General features: G+C 37.2%; 1 protein-coding gene across 19 annotated transcripts in view; it reads right to left on the bottom strand.

The window, feature by feature from the left end:
* LOC129764702 (chloride channel protein 2) overlaps nt 1-14,674 on the bottom strand; it is a 151,566-nt gene that overhangs the window by 21,534 nt on the left and 115,358 nt on the right. Inside the window, exons 1-2 of one of the 19 annotated variants that reach the window (XR_008741245.1) lie at nt 13,078-13,126; nt 1,949-2,524 (exon numbers count right to left, since the gene is read on the bottom strand). The exons of 14 other annotated variants lie outside the window; for them this stretch is intronic. The gene's annotated coding sequence lies outside the window, so the exon portion shown is untranslated. Of the gene's footprint in view, nt 1-1,948; nt 4,310-12,265; nt 13,136-14,674 lie in introns of those variants that run through there. 4 more of the 19 variants (XR_008741346.1, XR_008741318.1, XR_008741233.1 and 1 more) reach the window with 4 other exon arrangements.

The following is a 14,674-nucleotide window of genomic DNA, read 5'->3' as shown; positions in this document are numbered from 1 at the left end:
CTTTCATTTTTTCTTGCATGTTCTGTGTTTAGGTTTTCATTTTACCCTCCATATATTCCGGTTAGACGTAGTCCCACGTCAAAAAAACTAATCCAGAAACTTTCCTTCTTTCAATCGTCTATTGTTTTCCAAATTAAACCTAACTCCTAACGATGACGTCACTCTTAACCTTACTCTATGTGTATATCCTATCTCTATAATGGTTTTCCCTACTTGGGAGGGGTTTGTGTGCGCACACTTTTGTTTCAGGGTACTCACGAATCGAACGATGACGTTGCAGCACCGGTGATGGAACGATGGAGCAGCCTGATGTTTGCTGATGCGCTCGCACACCGTTCTGTTCACCGACGTGAGTTTTCGGGAATCTCGCTGGCGTTGGCAGTCTTTTCCCTTGACTGAGGAAAACCACGGTGGAGTGTTGTCGCTTGTAGCGTACGGCAGCCGTGGGACCGAGCTTCCTCACCGATGACCAACGCACTCCAGAATGGCCTATAGTAGTACGCAACTACGAGGCGATAAGCCACTCCGGGGGATTCTACCGACGCACCAATTCACAAGGATGGATTGAATGTACTCCGGACGCGGAGCCACAAGGCTACATAAATTAATGGTGTCATTAATGCCCTGTCTTCTACCGAAAATACATATTTTATTTTTAGTTTTAAATTTACCTCCGTTCACTTGGTGCGCAAAAACTGCTGCAACCGTATTCCTTGTAGAATTGTTCTACAATAATCCTATTCACAAATAAAATTAAAGTTACACAAAAAACTTATTGTCTAATTCAATAAACGACTCACTTCTATTGTTTTTTTTGATTCCACACAAACTCACGATTTTTTTAATATTAAAAAAAACTCCGAAAATTTCTGGAATAGGAATTTCTAATTAAATCACAAAACTTTACTTGACTAAATATTATCTCACCAAAACAACTATTGAAATTTAACACTCTAAGAATCAACTGATTCGCTCGGTGGCTCAGAAGGAAAAGATCGAGTCGGTTTTGTTTCGTGAATTCGAAACCTATCGAATATTCTAGAATACTTTTTTCTGTCCTTTTTCCTTACTGCTTCCGGTTTCACGAATATTGTTTGTGACTTAATTCCCGTCGCGTTATTTATTGAATATGGAATCTACATCGATTTATTACTTAAGTCTGATTCCAATAGGTTGTCTACTACTAGGCGTCAAATCTACTTAAACTCTATTTGAAACGACTATGCTCGTTTCAATTTTTGATAAAAAAAAATCTTGTGAATCATGCCTGGATAGGGATAGGACGGATGAAATCACTCGTTGTCATGAATATTGAACAAATTGGGATTTACTGGGATCGCTGACTACATACTAATCTTTGCTACATTAACTGAATTTCAACACGACACAAACAAACATCAAACACGCGAACCAGGAAATTTTCCGCCAATACTTGTAACCTTCACCCAGTGGTCTTGAGCGACAAGTCCCATTGTCAGTGTTATGGTCTGTAATACGCAACATGAGAATATAAATAATCACACGATCACAAAAAGCGGCCACTGGGTGCGCGCTTACTCTCTCGAGCAGGCAACTTTCGCCAAAGTGGTGTAGGAAGAAGGCAAGGAACCAGACAAGTGTCCATTCGTACTAACCTAACCCAGTCACACACATGTTCATTCTATCCGACGTCTTGTGTTGGGTCTGCGTGGCCGTCGGTGGCTAAAAGTAGATTAGGCGGGAGAAAGCGTGAAAATTCTGGCGGCAATTCAATTGTTCGGGTAAACGGATAAGTCGGGTCGTTTATATGTGGGCGCGCTCACATCAAAAACTGAAAGCAAACAAGAACGTCAGAAAAACAACGGAAGCAATACTCAACGCTGTAATTCAGGCTGATTATTTTAGTGGCGATAACCCAAACGAAACTCCAAACTCAGAACAAGAAAGCAGCCCGCGATTACAAACTTACGCAGTAAAACTCTTCTATCTGAACGTCGATGGGACTCCGCTGGATTTCCTCTCTGTCATCCGAGTCCAAATCGTCAGCGGAATCTACATTTGTGGGCGAAACGTCCAGCCCCGGTGAACAACTCGACGCCTCGGCGCTACTTTGTGAGGGACCACCAACATCCAGGTCTTGGGATTGGGTCAAAAACACGATTTGTCGCTGTTTGAACTGCTTTCGCCGTTTCAGTCGTTTCCTGTGATGGTAATTTTCCCGCTGGGTAGTGAGAGAATCCTTGCGTCTCAGGATGATCTCCGGCTCGAAGGAATAATCACGCACATATTCATCCTCAACGTGGTATTGCATTTAGGAACATACACTGTGCTTGTCTCTCACACCGGCGACAATTTTTTGTCGAATTTTATTGGCAAGTTTGTTGGACGAACCGCGTGATGCGCTCATTCTCGGCACATGTTTTTCATACAGGGTCGGCGAGAAGCGATTTCAATAGACCAAAAGTTCGGATGGATTGTTCGAAAATGTTATTTTTATAAAGTTGTTCCATAGAACAATTCCAACATGCAATAACTTTGTTCTATTCTGTTGAGTTCGAAATTTGAAGAAATCACGTGTGGGCGAAAATTTCAGCTTCTATGCTAATTACCTAATTTTCTAATTTGATACCCTATACATTATTTTCCATAGCTCTGGTGATAATGTTTGGGAGCACTTTTTCAAACAGGAACAGGTGAATATATTAGGTGTACCGGTAAGTTTCCTCGGTTTTACAACAGATGGCGTGACTTGATTATTATTACAGTGAATCAAATTTCCAGACATTCGTTGGAAAGCTACTGTCATTGCGCTTTTTTTCAGTATGTGTCAAAAAGTTGAAGCGTACACAACATAGTTTTTTGCCACTTCGAATATGTCGAATTTCGTACCAACGAGAGTGTTTTTGTGGGGAGTGTTACTTCATTACTTCAATATGAAGAAAAAAAAGCTGCGAAAAGTCATCGCATTTTGGTGGAGGTTTATGGTGACCATGCTTCAACTGAGCGAACGTGTCAGACGTGGTTTGCACGGTTTAAAAGTGGTAATTTTGACTTGGAAAACGAAGAACGTTCCGGACCGCCAAAAAAAGTTCGGAGATGAAGAATTGGAGGCTTTACTCGATCAAGATCCGTCACAAACGCAACAAGAACTTGCAGATACACGTGGAGTAGCTCAGCAAACCATATCATATATGAATTGAAGCCACAAGACGTCGAACGCCGTTTTTTCACGTGCGAACAACTGCTCCAACGGCATAAAAAAAGGGGTTTTTGCATCGAATCGTTACTGGCGATGAAAAGTAGGTACATTACGCCTATCCTGAACGTCGGGCAATGTATGGATACCACGGCCATGCATCAACATCGACGGCCGCGCGGAATATTCACGCCCAGAAGGATATGCTGTCTATTTGGTGGGACCAGCTGGGTGTGGTGTACTATGAGCTGCTAAAACCGAATGAAACCATTACGGGGGACCTCTACCGACGACCATTGATACGATCAAACACATGCACGCTGTGCACTGAAGGAAGAACGGCCCTAATACGAGCAAAGGACGCATGTCGCGATACCGGTCAAAACATACTTGGAAACGCTGAAATGGGAAGACCGTATTCTCCAGACATTGCTCCGTCCGATTACTGCCTTTTTCGCTCGATACAACATGGCCTGGTTGATTAGCACTTCTCCAATTTTGATGAATTCAACAGCAACCACATGGTTGGCATCAAATGATAGTTTAGTTTCTCAGCTACCACTTACTATGAATTTCTTTATATTTTGTATAACTTTATTGGGCCATCAATTTGGTTTAGAGCAACTATGTGCGGAAAGTACATAACCTAACAAAAATAAAGCCCAAGAAAATGCAAAAAATTGTAAACTTCTCTACACCATTTCTTTTGTGAATGTTGAACCTTCTACAGGATGAAAAATGTAGGGTTTGGCCAATGCTTTTGTTTGACGATTTTTTGTCATTTACCGTAACACTGAAGAACGGAAAAAAATATTACTAAAGATTGGGGTTCCTGTAACGCCCATAACATAATAAAAATTACACCAATGTCTTTCGTTAAAAAATATTTTTTTCAGCTTGGTCGTTAAGGGGTTGAATATAGATTAAACCAGTACTCAGTCATAAAATTCTAAAAAAACACAAATTTGGGAATAAATATTTTTTGTACAGCGCAACACTGTTAAAGTTTTGGAAAAAATCACAAATACAACCATTCCATGTCAAACCGATATAGTGGTTCTCAGATTTTTGTGGAAAGTGGAAATTTAGTTCTTTGTCGCAAACTATTAGACCCATATTTTTTCGTATTTTTTTGTTATGGTGACCATTTCCATTTTAGGGTGCTCCGAAAAATAATTTTTTTCCACTTTTTTCAAAAATGCCTTTTTTCAAAAATTCATAACTTTTGAACCACTGAGCCGATTTAAATGATCGACATATCAAATTAAAGCCAATCTTTTTTAAAAATAATAATAATAATTGTATTTGTTTTTTATGGTTTTCATGGCCTCTGGAACAAAGGCGCTATATTATTTTATATTTTTTATGGAAAGCTGACAATTTTTTACATAACATATCTCGAAACCAGAGAGGCGTTTTTTGTGTTTTTAAGTTATGATTTTTCAAAAAGTTTACCGTAATTATTTCGTAATTATTCATTGTATTCATTATTTATAGCTTACATGGTTTCGGGACCAAGGGCGCTATATTTTTATATTTTTTCTTGAAAGCTGGGTTTTTTTCACATAACATATCCAAAAATCAGAGAGGCGTTTTTTTAGTTTTTGAGTCATGATTTTTCAGAGTTAAAATGTTTTTTTTTGCGCAGGTAGCTCAATGGGTAGAAAATAGGAATAGCCATAGGTATCGGTAGAGATTAAGGACGTCTAGTGAGTAGGAATTAAAATTGTATAAAGACCGGAGAAATGAGGAACAAAAGTCACTCGAAATACCGACCGCAGTATAAAAAGTTGTTTTTCTCAAACTAAAACACGCAGCTGAAGCCAAGAGGTTTTAAACTTTTATCAAGTTGTAGTTCAATTCTCTTCTGCCTCCAATTACTGTCCTCAGACCCACACGCTCTGTTCATCTAAACATATCCTGTACAGCCAGTATTCTATAAAAGATGAAATTCAAGTGTTCGTGGTGTGGTTTGTGGTTTAAAAAGATGTTCATCAGCGAATTTACTCATGCTCTTCAAGGTCATGCAGTGAAGAAAAAAGTGAAATTAGATGACAGCATTTCCAACATTTGCAGAAATTGCCACTGGAAGCTATATAAGTACACACACCCGAAGAGCCCATCGCTGGACCATTCGAAGTTCCTTGTCGACAGCCAAGGTAAGCATTAGGTTTCAATAAACTGACTTGAGTGTATTAGTAAAAATTCTAATAACGAATCTAATAAGTTTATTGTTCGCAAGGTTGCTAAATATATATTTTTTATTAAATTTCAGTGTCATTACCGTCGCTAAACCCAAAATTGATTTTTAGCTCATGTTTTGTCATCCCAATTTATGACATTAAATGAGACATAACATAACATAAAATGTCATGACTCACAAATACTGGTAAGCATTTGTATAATATACATGGTACAGCAATATAAGATTAATACGAGCGAGTGAAACAAAAGACAAATAAGCTTTCCGCATGCTTTGCAACATACACGGCCCAGACCGAGATAGATATTGTTCTCCTTCATGCGTTCCTTTTCTACTCTCAGAAAACACTTCTCAACTTCATTTTATAATCAGGTGCAATATTGTCACGTATTTGCTGAGCAACTTCTTAAGCATCATTAGCCATTCGCATAGCTTGGTCGTGTAAATAAGCTTTGCATTCCAGCCGGCCTTGGTCCGATTCCCATTGACGTAGTATGGACTTTTTTTTTGCACAATCCCAAATGAAATGAGAAAAGAAAACAGAAAGAGATGTCTGCACGCATACATACAAACAATTTTTAAGCTTTCAAAATAGCTCATTTTTTGCGCATTTGACTCAACAGCACACTAAATGGCATCATTTCTGCCAAAGATGAAATGTTTTCTGCCCACGCTAGTTTGGGTTTGGGTGAAACACCCAGTTTGGAATCAATCAGGAGTATTGCCAGCGTACCTTCTACCAGCGAGGATGAAATCAATCAGCAACTTAAGGAAAAGTTTCGAAAAACTCATGACAATAATGAGAAGTATCGTATTCTCACCACTTTGCCTAAAAGCTGGTCAGACTATAAAATAATGAAGGGATTCGATGTTTCTCAACATATGGCAGAAAGTGCCAAACTACTACAGGAGGACAAGGGAATAATGACAACACCGGCAAAAAGGCTAAGCAGTGCGTATTTGGCAGAAGAAACACTATCACTCGTGCATGATTTCTATACCAGTGCACTATGGTCCAGGAAGTGCATTTAAATGGAAATTAGCATCTAGAGCTCGACAGTGATTCTCTAGACAAAAACTGTCTTCGACAAATTTGTTACATATAATAGAGTGCTCATTTTTATGTTATCAAAAATAGGGTGACCAAAATTTACGATGAAATAAAAAATCTAACTTTCTTATCTTTATAGATAGAGGTAAACATAGTTCGACAATATTGTAGCTCTGGTTATTTTAAGTAACTTTGTGGAACAATATTTCTTTCTATCTCTTCAAATAACCGATATAACGCTTTTTCTCTAGGTTGAGTTAGGGTTACCATGAAAAAAAAGGTTTTTTTTTGCTCTAACTTTTATATGTAAAATTCTACATCAAAACTGTCTTTGAATGATCTTTAGAGCTTTCCAATCCACGCATTTTACGGTGCATAACTTGTTTGTATCTTAGTGCTACTCAAAGTTATTGATGTTTTTTCCCCGAAAACACGACCTTTTCATTTGCTTGTCGTTCTTTTTGGGGCAAACATAATAAAAAATAATTGATAGCATTTTAAAGAGCACATTTGACTCTACATAAGGTGAAACTTTCAAAAGAGTGTTATTTTTTGTATTTGAGTAAATTAAATTTGAAATTATGAGTTTTTGCATATAAATGAACAAGTTGCAATTTACAAATGCATATAGTAAGCGTAGACTTTAAAGCAGCATCACTTCAGTTCAGTCTTATAGCCACTCAACATGGAGGTTCAAAGAAGACACATTGTTGATTTCCTTTTTCGGTGGACGAAATATAGAAGACGTTATACAATTATTACGAGAAAAATTTCTGACTATTTTCTTTTCCTACAATAAAATATATTTATTGTATAAAAAGAAAAGCGGGGACCGACAAATTATCAAATGCTTCCAAATGAAACCGTATGAAGAACAACTCGGGGCTCGACGTGTTATTTTTTAGTAATATATTGACATATTTTACTGGCGATGAGTTGATTGATGACATTATTTTACCAAACTTTTGTTGTTCCTATTGTTTTATTCAAATTTATTTTTATAATCTTCCGTATGTACATATTAACCTGTTTTAGTTGTTATAATGGAAATTAAATTCATAGTAATAAATAAAAATCATACAAATAAAAAAGTACAAAATCAAATGCTTAACATTTTCCGGAATCAGAAGATCGGAATACTCTGGTGTTTGTCTATTACTAAGAGTTCCGAACTGGATCCGAAGCTGTTGCGAAGCCCAGTTCTTCAGCAGAAAATTTTTCTGTAATCTCCCGAACACGGTTACGCTTCATCCTTTGGCTCAGCATTTGGCATTTCAGGCACTTTCTGGCACTCAAAACACATATATCTTGGCATTTTTCTCGTAATAATTGTATAACGTCTTCTATATTTCGTCCACCGAAAACAAAAACAAAAATGTGTCTTCTTTGAACCTCCATGTTGAGTGGCTATAAGACTGAACTGAAGTGATGCTGCTTTAAAGTTTACGCTTACTTTATGCATTTGTAAATTGCAACTTGTTCATTTATATGCAAAAACTCATAATTTCAAATTTAATTTACTCAAATACAAAAAATAACACTCTTTTGGAAGTTACACCTTATGTAGAATCAAATGTGCTCTTTAAAATGCCATCAATAGTTTTTTATTATGTTTGTCCCAAAAAGAACGACTAACAAATGAAAAGGTCGTGTTTTCGGGGAAAACAACATCAATAACTTTGAGTAGCACTAATATACATACAAGTTATGCACCGTAAAATGCGTGGATTGGAAAGCTCTAAAAGTCATTCGAAGATAGTTTTGATGTAGAATTTTACATATAAAAGTTAGAGCAAAAAAACCTTTTTTTTCATGGTAACCCTAACTCAACCTAGAGAAAAAGCGCTATATCGGTTATTTGAAGAGATAGAAAGAAATATTGTTCCACAAAGTTACTTAAAATAATCAGGGCTACAATATTGTCGAACTATGTTTACCTCTATCTATAAAGATAAGAAAGTTAGATTTTTCATTTCATCGGCAATTTTGGTCACCCTATTTTTGATAACATAAAACTGAGCGCTCTATTATATGTAACAACTTTGTCGAAGACAGTTTTTGTCTAGAGAATCACTGTCGAGCTCTAGATGCTAATTTCCATTTAAATGCACCTCCTGGACCATAGTGCAGTGACGGAATAAGTCGAGCGTGTCCAGGAGAACGAGACTATGTTATTTCAAAAAATGTTGATGGCAAGGTATATATATACAACGAAGATTGGTGTTATGTAATTTACAAGAAGCTTACGCCATTTTCAAAGAACAATATCCTGTAATCAAGATAGGGTTTTCAATGTTTGCAAGTAACCGCCCAAAGCATTTCATTCTGGCAGGAACGAGTGGTACACACACTGTTTGCGTATGTGTTTATCACCAAAATATCAAACTTATTTTCAAAACTCTTCATGATAGAAAGGCATTTCCAGCTGATGTAAAATCATACCAAGGCATATAGTTAAAAACTCTTTGCACCAACCCCACAGAACAGTGTTGGTTAAAACATGGGCTCAGAAATGGTTACTATTCTGACCGATAGGAATGTGGAATCCTTTCAATTTAAACAATGGCGTCAAGCTGACTGTCGCATCATGGATTTAGTGGAATTGAAATGAGAAAAGAAAACAGAAAGAGATGTCTGCTCGCATACATACAAGCCATTTTTAAGGTTTTAAAACAGCTTATTATTTGCGCATTTGACTCTCCAGCACACGAAATGGCATTATTTCTGCCAAAGATGAATTGTTTTCTGCCAACGCTAGTTTGGGTGTAGGTATTTCTTGCGTCATTTTTATTAGTAGTGCTTAGTTGAGATTTCTATGCCGGATGCGCCTTGAGTGTATTCTGGAGTAGCAAGCTCTAGAATACGCGTGAACACAGTGCAAGTCGGAAGAAATTTTTTTTGACAAAAAATTCCCCGGCCAGAACGGAAATCGAACCCCCGGCATGATAATGTGGGACGCTAACCATTCGGCCACGGGAGCACACAATGAGGATAATGAGATCATATAGGTTTTAATTCATCATAATCATAAGCTAGTTTCGATAAAGCATGAAATTTGATACTCCAAATGATGGGTTTTTTTGTGTTGTTTTGGGTTCTGAAAGGTATGGCTACTGAACTTGTTTCCACCATATCTTCGGAACCCGTGGACGGATTCCGATAAAACTTTTAAAGGTTCTCAAATGAAACAAAACGGGTTTTCCAATGAAACTTGTCACGTCTAATTCGGTTCAGCCCTTTCCGAGAAGACTGAGCTGAACCTGAAGACTGAGTTATTGAACAATAAGTGTTTTGTCTTGTTCCGCGTCGCGTCTTAGTGAATGTTGTGATGTTCTTACGTTGCACATTGGTGATTGGTTATCTGGTTATAACTATTTGATTACCATTTCAACTCGTATATAATCAACTGAGTGTGATTTATTATGTTTAGCGTCTAATAATAATTTTTTGATGTGTTGAAAATATGTTTCATTACCACGCTTGAAAATGGAAACGAAAAGACGGTTCAGAAAAAGTAAATACCTAGCTAAAAAACTAGCTGACCCGGCAAACTTCGTCCCGCCAAAAAATTATTTTTTGTTATCAATACCTTCAAACATTCACGTTTTCTAACTCTAAGCAAGTTCATGGGTTCAATCGCAGAACTGTTCATTGATTTATATTCTATTCGTCTCCGTTGAATTTACTTTTTACTATAAAATTCCTAGTATTTCTAACAAAACTCACTATAATATCAGATTATTTTCAGACACAATTCTCGTTCAAATTTTTCAGCCACTTGTAAATAACATGTTTCTCCGTTACATGGAATAAATGTTTGATACAGAAAATATGATAGAATAAAGACAGCCCTAAATCGGACAATTCCTTCCTCGAGTTCTGCTCTTATCAACACATCTGTCACATCAATTTCTCTAGCGCAAACATCAAATGGACGAACAGCACTTGTCATAGAAACGTTTCGTGCCCCCTCAAATCTTCACATGCCAAATTTGGTTTCATTTGCTTGATTCATTCTCAAGTAATGCAGAAATTTGTGTTTCATTTGTATGGCAGAACCACCACCACCCCCTCCCTTAGAGAGGGGGGGGGGATGGAGTGTCTAACCATCATAGAAATATTTATTGCACCCTCAAACCTCAATATGCCTAATTTGGTTTCATTTGCTCGAATAATTCTAGAGTAATGCAGAAATTTGTGTTTCATTTGTATGGCAGCCCCCCTTTAGAGAGGGGGTGGAGAGTCTAACCACCTTAGAAACATTTATTGCATCCTGAAACCTCAATATGCCTAATTTGGTTTCATTCACTTAACTAATAAGAATCAGACAGACAGACAGACAGACAGAAATCCATTTATATATATATATATATATATATATATATATATATATATATATATATATATATATATATATATATATATATATATATATATATATATATATATATATATATATATATATATATATATATATATATATATAGATTAAATAAGCGATTCTATGAGAACCACTGATGAAAAGAACCTACAGATTATTATTGAACGTGTCATAGAAAAAAAGTTCTAGATTTTTGTTTGTCTGTATTATATAGATTTTTAACACTTTTGGCTGGTTCGTCACTTTTACTTTCATTTTTGGAAGAATGTCGGGAGTGAGAATTGAACTCGTGACCTCGAACGTAAGAGGTATGAACGTTACCACTACGCCAGATCGCCTGCACAGTTTTAGATATAATTCAATAACACCTTCAAAAATTTCACTTTGTTTTCATTAGTAAGTTTGATAAATTTCACCCCGGTGATCGATTTGCCCCCGGACGACGGTGCTTCAGTTTAATGAAAAAAAAAAATGCTAATATTCTCGATACCCCATAGTAGGATACACATCCAGTATTTTTTTCAAATTTTTATCTCAAAGCTTTTGAGAATTGCGTGCAAAAAACTTAAAACTACGTTTTTCACCATAGATCCTATGGTGAACCATATAGGGGTTGAAAAAATAGACAATGTTTTTTTTTATTTGGTACCCTATACAATGTTTTCCAAAGATTTGGTTTGGGGCATTTTTCACTTCCTTATCCAGCCAGGCCCTTTGGTTTTGAAGCAGGACTAACTCGTTAATTTCTTGAATGGGGGGGTAACTTTACGAAATTTAACACGCATATTACGCAGTTTTTTTATTATGAAATACATGAAACAATTACAGTAGACGAGAAACCCAAGCTAATCAATTAATCAATTGTACGAGTTTAATGGGAACGTTTTATTTGATTTTACTCAAATTCTTCTTCCTCAACCAGTCCACACGCAACGTTGTATTGGTTCTGATGTGGGGATGGTTGAGTTTCTCGTGTGTATGTGTGTTGAATATATACGGTTCAATTTGGCCACCTTAAATTCCTATTAAAGAGATCATTCTTGACAGTATCACGATACACTACAATTTGATCACTTTACAAACTTACTCGTGATTTTTTTGACAGATAATATCATGCAGTATTACGTTATTTCTTATCGATTTTTTTTTGGTTCCGACTGATGTTGGAACTGAATAAAGTTGGACGCATGACTGCATACCATTTGAATATAAATGAAACACCATCACGTATATGGTGCGTTCAGCTCCCTTTCCGAAAATCGATTATTTTGCAGGAAAAAAGAAAATATTAGGACACAATTGACGGTGCAAAAGAACATTAGAGATTACAGAAAAAAAGCGCGCTACACAATCTACACAAAACAGCTAATATTTTAGTGCCACAATTCTCGCTAAACCACCAAAATAACAAGCTAGTGCGTTTGGTTGTTGTTGTCCTCGTGCTTGCTAACTCACATAAAACTACTCGCATAATTTGCCAAGAACTTTCTCTTCACTAGCGTCCCTTGCCGGCCTTAGGAATCATTGTCTCGCAGTTTCAGCTTAATTTAAAATTTTCGTTCTACTTGCTGTCCTCGTGCCGTACGTGTTTCCTCGCTGTCCGCCGGCTGCGGTGTTAAACGGTGCGAGAAATCACGGTCACTGTCGGAGACAACAACGTCCCATCTGTGCTTGAATTAAGGATGCAATTGTCGTCATCACTATGCATGATCGAAGAACTGGCCCGCCAAATCAAATGTCGAAATATTTCACCGTGACGTCAATCAATCAGATCTGGCTGTAGTCACTTTCGATTTCCACCCGATCGCACATCTTGCTCATCTGCATCACCGTAAATACATGTTTTTCCAACAATCGACAATCATCAATAGTGTAGCGACATTTCCCACGACCCTCACCGAACAACATGACGCACAACGGAGTGGGAACAATTGAATTCTCATACGATGTACTTGCTATTTTTGCTTCCGTTTCTTTATTGTACGATTTATTTTTACATTTTCACACTATCCACTCTTTTTTCGCTTCTTCTTTTTTTTTCATCCCCAACGACATCGGCCTTTAAGGCATCAGCTTCGCAAATTTTTTCAAGAACAATTCACAGTTTTCATCCATTTTGAACTTTGTTTTTCACGCTTTCACTCAGCCTTCCGCACATCAATCTGCTCGATGTGATCAAGCAGATTGTGAAAATTTCGGCGCTAAATAAAATCACTGCCCGAATCGATTCAATTGAAACATTTGCAACAGGTAGATAGGACCCTCACCCAGTAGCGCGCGACGTGAAACAATATCCCACGGGGGAAACTCGTGGCCGTCCGGCCGGGACAGATGACAGCGACTGACCACTCTCCGTCCGACTGTTACGTATGGACACTCACTGTTGCCGAGTGGTGGAACTCGCTGTCAGCTGTTGGGCGGCAAAAGGCGACTCTCTCAAAAAAAAAAAGAAAAGAAAACAAAGAGTCGACCGCGGCTTTAACTCTGGTGAACACATCCTTCCTGCGGTCATTATGATCGCGACAGTGGACAACCTGTGAGAGTTGCGATGTGATACCTGTGAGACAATTACGATGAACATCAGAGCACCAGATGTTCGGTCTTTTGGACGCGCGACTTTCTACCGCCCTCAATTGAGTGAGAATTGCGCCAGGTAAACAACGATAAATTGTGGCACGAACATATTCCACAGCTGTTCAAAGATGATCGTTTCGTGAAGAGGCATGAATATGTGTATAAGAAATTTGATTCGTGGGAAAACCGGCGTGGGATGAAAAGTGGTTCGATGGAGACGCGTTATGTCTATCCAGTAGAAAATGGAGAGGGATCATTTTGAAGCTTCAAATTTTCGGTATTATAATATTTTAAGTACATATTTCTATCTTGGTATGTGTAGGTGTAGTGGGCAACAATATCGGGAAGAAATGAAAAATTGATTTTTTTTTTGTTTTTTTTTCAAGAATATTCTGGACTAACACAATTTTTTGCCAACCAACTCAACATCAAATCCAATAAACTTTATCAACCAGCTTTTATTTGGTTCCAAGAACGTTCCTGTAGGACCCTCCCACACAGAGATATTTCAGTTCGAATGAAAAATTACCCCTTCGTCTTTGATGATGAATAATTCAATAAACAACCATTATACTGAAATCGAAAGGCAGTTTTGGAAATTCCAATAAATTCTGCACAAGAATAGTTTGTTATTTTTACGAAAAAAAATTACTTAAATTTTTGCATCGATTCGTAAAAAGTGCCAAAAACAGGATTTTTATAGTGCTTTACAAAATCCACTGTAATTCTGCAAATATCACAGTAACTTCTAATGTTTGCAGGCAAATTTATAACCTAGTGTATTCCCTAAACATCTGTGTGCAAAAAGGTATTAACGTTCAGAACCTTGCGCTCCAAGCGTCACGCTCTCGTTTTCGAAACTTTGAACTTACACTTAGTCCTACGTCAAGAACCTGCAGAAATTAGTGTATTGTTACGACTGTTTCGCTCGTTTCACTTCCCTGGACATGGAATTAAAACAAAATTCGATTGTATAACAACGAACTCTGTAACCTATTAAATATAAAGTAAGGCATTCTTGCATCATCAATGTTTCTGATATTGTATCTACCAGAAGCATGCATATGGAGCAGGAAATTAGTAGTTACACAGAAATAATTTACAAAATCATATCGATCGTCATTTTTTATGTTTTTGATATTTATCAACTATAACTATAAGAAATTGATAACAAGGAACGTGCTATGAACAACTGAATCTATAACCGGCCCGATGGATTTTAAAGGAGTTCTCTCAGTTACCCTTTCAGGTTTTCTAATGATAGCTTCCGCCGTCGATATTAGATTTCAG

This window comes from Toxorhynchites rutilus, chromosome 1 (assembly GCF_029784135.1).
Source record: "Toxorhynchites rutilus septentrionalis strain SRP chromosome 1, ASM2978413v1, whole genome shotgun sequence".
NCBI lineage: Eukaryota > Metazoa > Arthropoda > Insecta > Diptera > Culicidae > Toxorhynchites > Toxorhynchites rutilus.
This window is presented reverse-complemented; position numbering and strand designations above follow the sequence as displayed.